Raw genomic sequence first — 12,388 nt, forward strand, 5'->3', positions numbered from 1 at the left:
GCAAAGCTCACCGTGGGGAAGGTGGCTATGCCAACTAGCCTGATGCACTGCTCCCGCAGTGTCAAATACTCGTACTCTGGTTTCTCTTCATAACGTACAAGTCTTTCGCCTTTTACTAAAGACTTCCGTGGAGAGCAGCATTAATGAGTTGTTTCTATTTTTGGAAGGCTTTACCTTTGCGGGTGAAGCCCATTCTGTCTGTGCAAAGGAAATCTTCTTGCTGTGCCAAGTGACTTCTCGGAGTAGAGTCACCTTATTTCTTGAGACCGTGCCCATGTTCAAAGCTGGAGCGCTAAATTGTTGTTGTTTGAATGGTGCTCAGTGGAGCGGGCGGGAGTGCAAAGTTGTACCATCTGAAACGGCTGAAGAGTGCTCACTGCAGCGGGTGGGCGGAGGTGCAAAGTGACGCTTTGTAGGCAAAAAAAGAGCACCGCCACAAGTGCGCATTGTGCCAGGAAGGGCTGTCGGACGTGAAACAGTGGAGGGTTATCGCTTCTCGGCCTTTTGGCTAAGATCAAGTGTAGTATCTGTTCTTATCAGTTTAATATCTGATACGTCCTCTATATGAGGACTACATATTAAATGGATTTTTAGGCACAGGGGTTGAAAAAGGGGCTTGCTCCGTTCACTCCACGCATCGACCCGGTACTGCAGTGCCGCTGGGAACGGTGCACTCTTCCCAACTCTTGTGAAATAACAAAACCTGCGGTACATGGTGGTAGTTTCAGGGAGCCATTGTATTCTGACTTCTAAAATGGAACTATAATCTTTAGAAAAGACGCAGTTTATGAGCACGTCGTGGGATTGAGCTTCCCTGGTTTCTCTGTATGACCATGAACACCAAACTACACACAGAGAACAGAGGAGCTTGACAGACACACACTAAGTTATCTGAGAGTCCCATTTGCAGCTGCAGAGAACAATCACATCAGGGAAGTCGACGTGCAGGCTCAACATCAGCCTCTCAAGCCAACTCTCTGGTAAAATAGGGGCAACGTATGGTTCCAGCACCTATGTAACACATATTTGTCACGGGGACTGTGGCTTACGGCCACACCGCCCTGAACACGCCCGATCTCGTCCGAACTCGGAAGCCAAGCAGGGTAGGGCCTGGTTAGTACTTGGATGGGAGACCGCTTGGGAATACCAGGTGCTGTAAGCATTTTTCTCTCTTCTCTTCTCTTCTCTCTGCATGTCTTTTGTTGAAACATCTGTTGATCACCCTGTGATCCATCTTGCTGATCCTGGATCTGCTAAGGTGTCCCAGGTCATGGTTGCCTTTGATCCTCATACATTTAACTTTGTCCTGACAAAGGAGCAGTTCCAAAAAGTCAAACAGGGACTGCCTTTGCATTTGACGCAGTCAAACTGCATGCGCCTGGAGAAGCCAAAAGGCTTACAGCACCTGGTATTCCCAGGCGGTCTCCCCATCCAAGTACTAACCAGGCCCGACTCTGCTTAGCTTCTGAGATAAAACTCTGGCTTTTAGTCTGCGAAAAGAGAGTGAAAGTGAACTCCACTTTGAGATGGCTCTGGGATTGGGCCGACTGGGAGAATTGCTTGAAAAAAAGCTCTACACCCAATGAGCGGTCAGAACAAAGCCTCAAGACCCCTAGTCTTTTGCACAGAGTAAAAGACAAAGCAGCCATTGAATAGGGCCCGATTGTTCCTACCTGGTCGGCCGAGGAGCCAGCGTCTCAACCAAGCAAAGCTCACCGTGGGGAAGGTGGCTATGCCAACTAGCCTGATGCACTGCTCCCGCAGTGTCAAATACTCGTACTCTGGTTTCTCTTCATAACGTACAAGTCTTTCGCCTTTTACTAAAGACTTCCGTGGAGAGCAGCATTAATGAGTTGTTTCTATTTTTGGAAGGCTTTACCTTTGCGGGTGAAGCCCATTCTGTCTGTGCAAAGGAAATCTTCTTGCTGTGCCAAGTGACTTCTCGGAGTAGAGTCACCTTATTTCTTGAGACCGTGCCCATGTTCAAAGCTGGAGCGCTAAATTGTTGTTGTTTGAATGGTGCTCAGTGGAGCGGGCGGGAGTGCAAAGTTGTACCATCTGAAACGGCTGAAGAGTGCTCACTGCAGCGGGTGGGCGGAGGTGCAAAGTGACGCTTTGTAGGCAAAAAAAGAGCACCGCCACAAGTGCGCATTGTGCCAGGAAGGGCTCTCGGACGTGAAACAGTGGAGGGTTATCGCTTCTCGGCCTTTTGGCTAAGATCAAGTGTACTATCTGTTCTTATCAGTTTAATATCTGATACGTCCTCTATATGAGGACTACATATTAAATGGATTTTTAGGCACAGGGGTTGAAAAAGGGGCTTGCTCCGTTCACTCCACGCATCGACCCGGTACTGCAGTGCCGCTGGGAACGGTGCACTCTTCCCAACTCTTGTGAAATAACAAAACCTGCGGTACATGGTGGTAGTTTCAGGGAGCCATTGTATTCTGACTTCTAAAATGGAACTATAATCTTTAGAAAAGACGCAGTTTATGAGCACGTCGTGGGATTGAGCTTCCCTGGTTTCTCTGTATGACCATGAACACCAAACTACACACAGAGAACAGAGGAGCTTGACAGACACACACTAAGTTATCTGAGAGTCCCATTTGCAGCTGCAGAGAACAATCACATCAGGGAAGTCGACGTGCAGGCTCAACATCAGCCTCTCAAGCCAACTCTCTGGTAAAATAGGGGCAACGTATGGTTCCAGCACCTATGTAACACATATTTGTCACGGGGACTGTGGCTTACGGCCACACCGCCCTGAACACGCCCGATCTCGTCCGAACTCGGAAGCCAAGCAGGGTAGGGCCTGGTTAGTACTTGGATGGGAGACCGCTTGGGAATACCAGGTGCTGTAAGCATTTTTCTCTCTTCTCTTCTCTTCTCTCTGCATGTCTTTTGTTGAAACATCTGTTGATCACCCTGTGATCCATCTTGCTGATCCTGGATCTGCTAAGGTGTCCCAGGTCATGGTTGCCTTTGATCCTCATACATTTAACTTTGTCCTGACAAAGGAGCAGTTCCAAAAAGTCAAACAGGGACTGCCTTTGCATTTGACGCAGTCAAACTGCATGCGCCTGGAGAAGCCAAAAGGCTTACAGCACCTGGTATTCCCAGGCGGTCTCCCCATCCAAGTACTAACCAGGCCCGACTCTGCTTAGCTTCTGAGATAAAACTCTGGCTTTTAGTCTGCGAAAAGAGAGTGAAAGTGAACTCCACTTTGAGATGGCTCTGGGATTGGGCCGACTGGGAGAATTGCTTGAAAAAAAGCTCTACACCCAATGAGCGGTCAGAACAAAGCCTCAAGACCCCTAGTCTTTTGCACAGAGTAAAAGACAAAGCAGCCATTGAATAGGGCCCGATTGTTCCTACCTGGTCGGCCGAGGAGCCAGCGTCTCAACCAAGCAAAGCTCACCGTGGGGAAGGTGGCTATGCCAACTAGCCTGATGCACTGCTCCCGCAGTGTCAAATACTCGTACTCTGGTTTCTCTTCATAACGTACAAGTCTTTCGCCTTTTACTAAAGACTTCCGTGGAGAGCAGCATTAATGAGTTGTTTCTATTTTTGGAAGGCTTTACCTTTGCGGGTGAAGCCCATTCTGTCTGTGCAAAGGAAATCTTCTTGCTGTGCCAAGTGACTTCTCGGAGTAGAGTCACCTTATTTCTTGAGACCGTGCCCATGTTCAAAGCTGGAGCGCTAAATTGTTGTTGTTTGAATGGTGCTCAGTGGAGCGGGCGGGAGTGCAAAGTTGTACCATCTGAAACGGCTGAAGAGTGCTCACTGCAGCGGGTGGGCGGAGGTGCAAAGTGACGCTTTGTAGGCAAAAAAAGAGCACCGCCACAAGTGCGCATTGTGCCAGGAAGGGCTGTCGGACGTGAAACAGTGGAGGGTTATCGCTTCTCGGCCTTTTGGCTAAGATCAAGTGTACTATCTGTTCTTATCAGTTTAATATCTGATACGTCCTCTATATGAGGACTACATATTAAATGGATTTTTAGGCACAGGGGTTGAAAAAGGGGCTTGCTCCGTTCACTCCACGCATCGACCCGGTACTGCAGTGCCGCTGGGAACGGTGCACTCTTCCCAACTCTTGTGAAATAACAAAACCTGCGGTACATGGTGGTAGTTTCAGGGAGCCATTGTATTCTGACTTCTAAAATGGAACTATAATCTTTAGAAAAGACGCAGTTTATGAGCACGTCGTGGGATTGAGCTTCCCTGGTTTCTCTGTATGACCATGAACACCAAACTACACACAGAGAACAGAGGAGCTTGACAGACACACACTAAGTTATCTGAGAGTCCCATTTGCAGCTGCAGAGAACAATCACATCAGGGAAGTCGACGTGCAGGCTCAACATCAGCCTCTCAAGCCAACTCTCTGGTAAAATAGGGGCAACGTATGGTTCCAGCACCTATGTAACACATATTTGTCACGGGGACTGTGGCTTACGGCCACACCGCCCTGAACACGCCCGATCTCGTCCGAACTCGGAAGCCAAGCAGGGTAGGGCCTGGTTAGTACTTGGATGGGAGACCGCTTGGGAATACCAGGTGCTGTAAGCATTTTTCTCTCTTCTCTTCTCTTCTCTCTGCATGTCTTTTGTTGAAACATCTGTTGATCACCCTGTGATCCATCTTGCTGATCCTGGATCTGCTAAGGTGTCCCAGGTCATGGTTGCCTTTGATCCTCATACATTTAACTTTGTCCTGACAAAGGAGCAGTTCCAAAAAGTCAAACAGGGACTGCCTTTGCATTTGACGCAGTCAAACTGCATGCGCCTGGAGAAGCCAAAAGGCTTACAGCACCTGGTATTCCCAGGCGGTCTCCCCATCCAAGTACTAACCAGGCCCGACTCTGCTTAGCTTCTGAGATAAAACTCTGGCTTTTAGTCTGCGAAAAGAGAGTGAAAGTGAACTCCACTTTGAGATGGCTCTGGGATTGGGCCGACTGGGAGAATTGCTTGAAAAAAAGCTCTACACCCAATGAGCGGTCAGAACAAAGCCTCAAGACCCCTAGTCTTTTGCACAGAGTAAAAGACAAAGCAGCCATTGAATAGGGCCCGATTGTTCCTACCTGGTCGGCCGAGGAGCCAGCGTCTCAACCAAGCAAAGCTCACCGTGGGGAAGGTGGCTATGCCAACTAGCCTGATGCACTGCTCCCGCAGTGTCAAATACTCGTACTCTGGTTTCTCTTCATAACGTACAAGTCTTTCGCCTTTTACTAAAGACTTCCGTGGAGAGCAGCATTAATGAGTTGTTTCTATTTTTGGAAGGCTTTACCTTTGCGGGTGAAGCCCATTCTGTCTGTGCAAAGGAAATCTTCTTGCTGTGCCAAGTGACTTCTCGGAGTAGAGTCACCTTATTTCTTGAGACCGTGCCCATGTTCAAAGCTGGAGCGCTAAATTGTTGTTGTTTGAATGGTGCTCAGTGGAGCGGGCGGGAGTGCAAAGTTGTACCATCTGAAACGGCTGAAGAGTGCTCACTGCAGCGGGTGGGCGGAGGTGCAAAGTGACGCTTTGTAGGCAAAAAAAGAGCACCGCCACAAGTGCGCATTGTGCCAGGAAGGGCTGTCGGACGTGAAACAGTGGAGGGTTATCGCTTCTCGGCCTTTTGGCTAAGATCAAGTGTAGTATCTGTTCTTATCAGTTTAATATCTGATACGTCCTCTATATGAGGACTACATATTAAATGGATTTTTAGGCACAGGGGTTGAAAAAGGGGCTTGCTCCGTTCACTCCACGCATCGACCCGGTACTGCAGTGCCGCTGGGAACGGTGCACTCTTCCCAACTCTTGTGAAATAACAAAACCTGCGGTACATGGTGGTAGTTTCAGGGAGCCATTGTATTCTGACTTCTAAAATGGAACTATAATCTTTAGAAAAGACGCAGTTTATGAGCACGTCGTGGGATTGAGCTTCCCTGGTTTCTCTGTATGACCATGAACACCAAACTACACACAGAGAACAGAGGAGCTTGACAGACACACACTAAGTTATCTGAGAGTCCCATTTGCAGCTGCAGAGAACAATCACATCAGGGAAGTCGACGTGCAGGCTCAACATCAGCCTCTCAAGCCAACTCTCTGGTAAAATAGGGGCAACGTATGGTTCCAGCACCTATGTAACACATATTTGTCACGGGGACTGTGGCTTACGGCCACACCGCCCTGAACACGCCCGATCTCGTCCGAACTCGGAAGCCAAGCAGGGTAGGGCCTGGTTAGTACTTGGATGGGAGACCGCTTGGGAATACCAGGTGCTGTAAGCATTTTTCTCTCTTCTCTTCTCTTCTCTCTGCATGTCTTTTGTTGAAACATCTGTTGATCACCCTGTGATCCATCTTGCTGATCCTGGATCTGCTAAGGTGTCCCAGGTCATGGTTGCCTTTGATCCTCATACATTTAACTTTGTCCTGACAAAGGAGCAGTTCCAAAAAGTCAAACAGGGACTGCCTTTGCATTTGACGCAGTCAAACTGCATGCGCCTGGAGAAGCCAAAAGGCTTACAGCACCTGGTATTCCCAGGCGGTCTCCCCATCCAAGTACTAACCAGGCCCGACTCTGCTTAGCTTCTGAGATAAAACTCTGGCTTTTAGTCTGCGAAAAGAGAGTGAAAGTGAACTCCACTTTGAGATGGCTCTGGGATTGGGCCGACTGGGAGAATTGCTTGAAAAAAAGCTCTACACCCAATGAGCGGTCAGAACAAAGCCTCAAGACCCCTAGTCTTTTGCACAGAGTAAAAGACAAAGCAGCCATTGAATAGGGCCCGATTGTTCCTACCTGGTCGGCCGAGGAGCCAGCGTCTCAACCAAGCAAAGCTCACCGTGGGGAAGGTGGCTATGCCAACTAGCCTGATGCACTGCTCCCGCAGTGTCAAATACTCGTACTCTGGTTTCTCTTCATAACGTACAAGTCTTTCGCCTTTTACTAAAGACTTCCGTGGAGAGCAGCATTAATGAGTTGTTTCTATTTTTGGAAGGCTTTACCTTTGCGGGTGAAGCCCATTCTGTCTGTGCAAAGGAAATCTTCTTGCTGTGCCAAGTGACTTCTCGGAGTAGAGTCACCTTATTTCTTGAGACCGTGCCCATGTTCAAAGCTGGAGCGCTAAATTGTTGTTGTTTGAATGGTGCTCAGTGGAGCGGGCGGGAGTGCAAAGTTGTACCATCTGAAACGGCTGAAGAGTGCTCACTGCAGCGGGTGGGCGGAGGTGCAAAGTGACGCTTTGTAGGCAAAAAAAGAGCACCGCCACAAGTGCGCATTGTGCCAGGAAGGGCTCTCGGACGTGAAACAGTGGAGGGTTATCGCTTCTCGGCCTTTTGGCTAAGATCAAGTGTAGTATCTGTTCTTATCAGTTTAATATCTGATACGTCCTCTATATGAGGACTACATATTAAATGGATTTTTAGGCACAGGGGTTGAAAAAGGGGTTTGCTCCGTTCACTCCACGCATCGACCCGGTACTGCAGTGCCGCCGGGAACGGTGCACTCTTCCCAACTCTTGTGAAATAACAAAACCAGCGGTACATGGTGGTAGTTTCAGGGAGCCGTTGTATTCTGACTTCTAAAATGGAACTATAATCTTTAGAAAAGACGCAGTTTATGAGCACGTCGTGGGATTGAGCTTCCCTGGTTTCTCTGTATGACCATGAACACCAAACTACACACAGAGAACAGAGGAGCTTGACAGACACACACTAAGTTATCTGAGAGTCCCATTTTCAGCTGCAGAGAACAATCACATCAGGGAAGTCGACGTGCAGGCTCAACATCAGCCTCTCAAGCCAACTCTCTGGTAAAATAGGGGCAACGTATGGTTCCAGCACCTATGTAACACATATTTGTCACGGGGACTGTGGCTTACGGCCACACCGCCCTGAACACGCCCGATCTCGTCCGAACTCGGAAGCCAAGCAGGGTCGGGCCTGGTTAGTACTTGGATGGGAGACCGCTTGGGAATACCAGGTGCTGTAAGCATTTTTCTCTCTTGTCTTCTCTTCTCTCTGCATGTCTTTTGTTGAAACATCTGTTGATCACCCTGTGATCCATCTTGCTGATCCTGGATCTGCTAAGGTGTCCCAGGTCATGGTTGCCTTTGATCCTCATACATTTAACTTTGTCCTGACAAAGGAGCAGTTCCAAAAAGTCAAACAGGGACTGCCTTTGCATTTGACGCAGTCAAACTGCATGCGCCTGGAGAAGCCAAAAGGCTTACAGCACCTGGTATTCCCAGGCGGTCTCCCCATCCAAGTACTAACCAGGCCCGACTCTGCTTAGCTTCTGAGATAAAACTCTGGCTTTTAGTCTGCGAAAAGAGAGTGAAAGTGAACTCCACTTTGAGATGGCTCTGGGATTGGGCCGACTGGGAGAATTGCTTGAAAAAAAGCTCTACACCCAATGAGCGGTCAGAACAAAGCCTCAAGACCCCTAGTCTTTTGCACAGAGTAAAAGACAAAGCAGCCATTGAATAGGGCCCGATTGTTCCTACCTGGTCGGCCGAGGAGCCAGCGTCTCAACCAAGCAAAGCTCACCGTGGGGAAGGTGGCTATGCCAACTAGCCTGATGCACTGCTCCCGCAGTGTCAAATACTCGTACTCTGGTTTCTCTTCATGACGTACAAGTCTTTCGCCTTTTACTAAAGACTTCCGTGGAGAGCAGCATTAATGAGTTGTTTCTGTTTTTGGAAGGCTTTACCTTTGCGGGTGAAGCCCATTCTGTCTGTGCAAAGGAAATCTTCTTGCTGTGCCAAGTGACTTCTCGGAGTAGAGTCACCTTATTTCTTGAGACCGTGCCCATGTTCAAAGCCTGGAGCGCTAAATTGTTGTTGTTTGAATGGTGCTCAGTGGAGCGGGCGGGAGTGCAAAGTTGTACCATCTGAAACGGCTGAAGAGTGCTCACTGCAGCGGGTGGGCGGAGGTGCAAAGTGACGCTTTGTAGGCAAAAAAAGAGCACCGCCACAAGTGCGCATTGTGCCAGGAAGGGCTCTCGGACGTGAAACAGTGGAGGGTTATCGCTTCTCGGCCTTTTGGCTAAGATCAAGTGTAGTATCTGTTCTTATCAGTTTAATATCTGATACGTCCTCTATATGAGGACTACATATTAAATGGATTTTTAGGCACAGGGGTTGAAAAAGGGGCTTGCTCCGTTCACTCCACGCATCGACCCGGTACTGCAGTGCCGCCGGGAACGGTGCACTCTTCCCAACTCTTGTGAAATAACAAAACCAGCGGTACATGGTGGTAGTTTCAGGGAGCCATTGTATTCTGACTTCTAAAATGGAACTATAATCTTTAGAAAAGACGCAGTTTATGAGCACGTCGTGGGATTGAGCTTCCCTGGTTTCTCTGTATGACCATGAACACCAAACTACACACAGAGAACAGAGGAGCTTGACAGACACACACTAAGTTATCTGAGAGTCCCATTTGCAGCTGCAGAGAACAATCACATCAGGGAAGTCGACGTGCAGGCTCAACATCAGCCTCTCAAGCCAACTCTCTGGTAAAATAGGGGCAACGTATGGTTCCAGCACCTATGTAACACATATTTGTCACGGGGACTGTGGCTTACGGCCACACCGCCCTGAACACGCCCGATCTCGTCCGAACTCGGAAGCCAAGCAGGTTCGGGCCTGGTTAGTACTTGGATGGGAGACCGCTTGGGAATACCAGGTGCTGTAAGCATTTTTCTCTCTTGTCTTCTCTTCTCTCTGCATGTCTTTTGTTGAAACATCTGTTGATCACCCTGTGATCCATCTTGCTGATCCTGGATCTGCTAAGGTGTCCCAGGTCATGGTTGCCTTTGATCCTCATACATTTAACTTTGTCCTGACAAAGGAGCAGTTCCAAAAAGTCAAACAGGGACTGCCTTTGCATTTGACGCAGTCAAACTGCATGCGCCTGGAGAAGCCAAAAGGCTTACAGCACCTGGTATTCCCAGGCGGTCTCCCCATCCAAGTACTAACCAGGCCCGACTCTGCTTAGCTTCTGAGATAAAACTCTGGCTTTTAGTCTGCGAAAAGAGAGTGAAAGTGAACTCCACTTTGAGATGGCTCTGGGATTGGGCCGACTGGGAGAATTGCTTGAAAAAAAGCTCTACACCCAATGAGCGGTCAGAACAAAGCCTCAAGACCCCTAGTCTTTTGCACAGAGTAAAAGACAAAGCAGCCATTGAATAGGGCCCGATTGTTCCTACCTGGTCGGCCGAGGAGCCAGCGTCTCAACCAAGCAAAGCTCACCGTGGGGAAGGTGGCTATGCCAACTAGCCTGATGCACTGCTCCCGCAGTGTCAAATACTCGTACTCTGGTTTCTCTTCATAACGTACAAGTCTTTCGCCTTTTACTAAAGACTTCCGTGGAGAGCAGCATTAATGAGTTGTTTCTATTTTTGGAAGGCTTTACCTTTGCGGGTGAAGCCCATTCTGTCTGTGCAAAGGAAATCTTCTTGCTGTGCCAAGTGACTTCTCGGAGTAGAGTCACCTTATTTCTTGAGACCGTGCCCATGTTCAAAGCCTGGAGCGCTAAATTGTTGTTGTTTGAACGGTGCTCAGTGGAGTGGGCGGGAGTGCAAAGTTGTACCATCTGAAACGGCTGAAGAGTGCTCACTGCAGCGGGTGGGCGGAGGTGCAAAGTGACGCTTTGTAGGCAAAAAAAGAGCACCGCCACAAGTGCGCATTGTGCCAGGAAGGGCTCTCGGACGTGAAACAGTGGAGGGTTATCGCTTCTCGGCCTTTTGGCTAAGACTGCTATCGCCTCCTTTGGGTTGACTATTTTATGCCTTTTCGGCATTAAATCTTTCTCGCTTTGGAGGTTCTTTTTTGCGTTCGATCAAAGTATTCCAAGTCGTTTGTAGTTGGAGTTCTTTGTCTTTAAATTTTCTTGTATTACCCTTTTTTTTTCCAGGTTTTTGCTTTTTGAACGAGTTTCAGCTGAAACAGGGTCGGTGCCGGTGTTCCATTTTTTTAGAGTAAGGTAAGTATCCATTTTTAGTACCTTTTCATCCACTTTTTACTCTTTTATTGGGCTTTTAGTGTGATATTTATTTTTGTTCTTTTAAGCATTTTATTTAAAAACTGTTTGTGGTGCCTCCATCATGTCGGCAAACTATGCTGGCATGAGGAGGCACCACAGCGCTAGATTTTTATTTAAAGAAAAAGAAGGAAAGCTTATAGAGATGTCCAGATTGGACTTCTCTCGGAAGCTAATTCAAAACATATTGAACTTCAAGCCAGACGATTTGAATTGCATCCTGTCATTGCCTTTTAACAAAGGTTTCGATGTAAGTTTTCGCACTGCAGCTTTGCTGCAGGAGTTTTGGATGAGATTTGGTAATGTGCAAGCCCAGTTTTCTGCGTTTACTGTTGAGAAACTTACTGACAATACTCTGAAGACAGTAATTGTCAGAATGTTCAATGAAATGGTGAACGCAGAAGATATCTGTATATGGTTGGGAAGATTCTGCACTGTTAAAGGCCAGGCAATGAAGGTGAGGGATGTCGACGGCATCTGGAACTGCGCCTGGAGGGTCCCCATCCAACAATGGCAAGACCCCCAGGGCTTCCAGGGCCTGAAACATCTCCCATCAATGATTGTCTTGGGAGAAAACAGAGGCTACATCCACTTCCAGGGACAGCCCAAACTCTGCCGCAAATGTGGGGAGCACGGGCACCTGGTGGAGGCCTGCACGAAGGTGTTTTGTGTCAAATGTAGAGGAATCGGTCACACTTCGAAGAGTGTACGAATGGCAGAAAGTGCAATCTCTGTGGAGAATCAAACCACCTCTTCAGAGATTGCCCAAAATCTTTTGCCAACAAATTGAAATCCAAAAAAACGCGGGAAGGAAATGGAGGGCAGACCGAGGCAGTTAACGAGCTACTTGAAACAGCTGGGCTGGAAAATTCAAACTTCCCGCCAAAATCCCTGAATGGTGGACAGCAGTCAGGTGAGGCCGAGGAGGGGGAGGGGCCTGCTACACCCCCACCAATGGAGAGTTCTGGAGAGGAGGAGGAGGAGGTGGTGCAGGCAGAAGGCGGAGCTAGTTCAGAATGTGAAGAAGTCCAATCACAGGATGATAGCGAGGATGCCTCCCTCCCAGATGCCCAGCAAACAAAGAGGCTTGCATCAGAATTGTCCTCTGATTCTCCTATAGTCTCAGAGAAGAGGGGAAGAGCTGGGACTACCTCAGACAGTTCATCTGTGGAGGAGCCCAGAGTCTTCCCCTCCAATTCACCAAATGAGGTCTCTTTTTTAAATGTAGTTCTGCAATCAACCCCTCGAGACTCAAAGTTTAACAAAACCTTGCAACAAAGGCCAACCCCCAGAGTCCGACCGGGGAATAGAGCTCAACACCCTCGCCTCTCACCTGTAGAAGTGAAGGAAGAGCTC

The 12,388-nt window shown here is 48.4% G+C and overlaps 19 non-coding genes across 19 annotated transcripts; all 19 read left to right on the plus strand.

Moving 5' to 3' along the window:
- Positions 1 to 71: 71 nt before the first annotated feature.
- LOC142373055 (U5 spliceosomal RNA) lies at positions 72 to 184 on the plus strand. The gene has a single exon (XR_012768387.1). It is a non-coding gene; the product is annotated as a U5 spliceosomal RNA (small nuclear RNA).
- Positions 185 to 488: 304 nt separating this feature from the next.
- On the plus strand, positions 489 to 679 carry LOC142369004 (U2 spliceosomal RNA). Its single transcript, XR_012767491.1, has one exon. It is a non-coding gene; the product is annotated as a U2 spliceosomal RNA (small nuclear RNA).
- Positions 680 to 1,043: 364 nt separating this feature from the next.
- On the plus strand, positions 1,044 to 1,162 carry LOC142374704 (5S ribosomal RNA). The gene has a single exon (XR_012768782.1). It is a non-coding gene; the product is annotated as a 5S ribosomal RNA (ribosomal RNA).
- Positions 1,163 to 1,776: 614 nt separating this feature from the next.
- Positions 1,777 to 1,889, plus strand: LOC142373062 (U5 spliceosomal RNA). The gene has a single exon (XR_012768388.1). It is a non-coding gene; the product is annotated as a U5 spliceosomal RNA (small nuclear RNA).
- Positions 1,890 to 2,193: 304 nt separating this feature from the next.
- Positions 2,194 to 2,384, plus strand: LOC142370106 (U2 spliceosomal RNA). Its single transcript, XR_012767792.1, has one exon. It is a non-coding gene; the product is annotated as a U2 spliceosomal RNA (small nuclear RNA).
- Positions 2,385 to 2,748: 364 nt separating this feature from the next.
- On the plus strand, positions 2,749 to 2,867 carry LOC142374757 (5S ribosomal RNA). The gene has a single exon (XR_012768798.1). It is a non-coding gene; the product is annotated as a 5S ribosomal RNA (ribosomal RNA).
- Positions 2,868 to 3,481: 614 nt separating this feature from the next.
- On the plus strand, positions 3,482 to 3,594 carry LOC142373067 (U5 spliceosomal RNA). The gene has a single exon (XR_012768389.1). It is a non-coding gene; the product is annotated as a U5 spliceosomal RNA (small nuclear RNA).
- Positions 3,595 to 3,898: 304 nt separating this feature from the next.
- LOC142370116 (U2 spliceosomal RNA) lies at positions 3,899 to 4,089 on the plus strand. Its single transcript, XR_012767795.1, has one exon. It is a non-coding gene; the product is annotated as a U2 spliceosomal RNA (small nuclear RNA).
- A 364-nt stretch (positions 4,090 to 4,453) lies between these two features.
- LOC142374816 (5S ribosomal RNA) lies at positions 4,454 to 4,572 on the plus strand. Its single transcript, XR_012768813.1, has one exon. It is a non-coding gene; the product is annotated as a 5S ribosomal RNA (ribosomal RNA).
- Positions 4,573 to 5,186: 614 nt separating this feature from the next.
- Positions 5,187 to 5,299, plus strand: LOC142373073 (U5 spliceosomal RNA). Its single transcript, XR_012768390.1, has one exon. It is a non-coding gene; the product is annotated as a U5 spliceosomal RNA (small nuclear RNA).
- Positions 5,300 to 5,603: 304 nt separating this feature from the next.
- On the plus strand, positions 5,604 to 5,794 carry LOC142369011 (U2 spliceosomal RNA). Its single transcript, XR_012767492.1, has one exon. It is a non-coding gene; the product is annotated as a U2 spliceosomal RNA (small nuclear RNA).
- Positions 5,795 to 6,158: 364 nt separating this feature from the next.
- On the plus strand, positions 6,159 to 6,277 carry LOC142374877 (5S ribosomal RNA). Its single transcript, XR_012768830.1, has one exon. It is a non-coding gene; the product is annotated as a 5S ribosomal RNA (ribosomal RNA).
- Positions 6,278 to 6,891: 614 nt separating this feature from the next.
- On the plus strand, positions 6,892 to 7,004 carry LOC142373078 (U5 spliceosomal RNA). The gene has a single exon (XR_012768391.1). It is a non-coding gene; the product is annotated as a U5 spliceosomal RNA (small nuclear RNA).
- A 304-nt stretch (positions 7,005 to 7,308) lies between these two features.
- On the plus strand, positions 7,309 to 7,499 carry LOC142369359 (U2 spliceosomal RNA). Its single transcript, XR_012767593.1, has one exon. It is a non-coding gene; the product is annotated as a U2 spliceosomal RNA (small nuclear RNA).
- A 364-nt stretch (positions 7,500 to 7,863) lies between these two features.
- On the plus strand, positions 7,864 to 7,982 carry LOC142371003 (5S ribosomal RNA). Its single transcript, XR_012767947.1, has one exon. It is a non-coding gene; the product is annotated as a 5S ribosomal RNA (ribosomal RNA).
- Positions 7,983 to 8,596: 614 nt separating this feature from the next.
- On the plus strand, positions 8,597 to 8,709 carry LOC142374270 (U5 spliceosomal RNA). Its single transcript, XR_012768680.1, has one exon. It is a non-coding gene; the product is annotated as a U5 spliceosomal RNA (small nuclear RNA).
- Positions 8,710 to 9,014: 305 nt separating this feature from the next.
- LOC142367667 (U2 spliceosomal RNA) lies at positions 9,015 to 9,205 on the plus strand. Its single transcript, XR_012767148.1, has one exon. It is a non-coding gene; the product is annotated as a U2 spliceosomal RNA (small nuclear RNA).
- Positions 9,206 to 9,569: 364 nt separating this feature from the next.
- Positions 9,570 to 9,688, plus strand: LOC142400889 (5S ribosomal RNA). Its single transcript, XR_012772991.1, has one exon. It is a non-coding gene; the product is annotated as a 5S ribosomal RNA (ribosomal RNA).
- Positions 9,689 to 10,302: 614 nt separating this feature from the next.
- On the plus strand, positions 10,303 to 10,415 carry LOC142373092 (U5 spliceosomal RNA). Its single transcript, XR_012768396.1, has one exon. It is a non-coding gene; the product is annotated as a U5 spliceosomal RNA (small nuclear RNA).
- The last annotated feature ends 1,973 nt before the right edge of the window (positions 10,416 to 12,388 follow it).

This window comes from Odontesthes bonariensis, chromosome 2 (assembly GCF_027942865.1).
Source record: "Odontesthes bonariensis isolate fOdoBon6 chromosome 2, fOdoBon6.hap1, whole genome shotgun sequence".
In the NCBI taxonomy this organism is placed as follows: Eukaryota; Metazoa; Chordata; class Actinopteri; order Atheriniformes; family Atherinopsidae; genus Odontesthes; species Odontesthes bonariensis.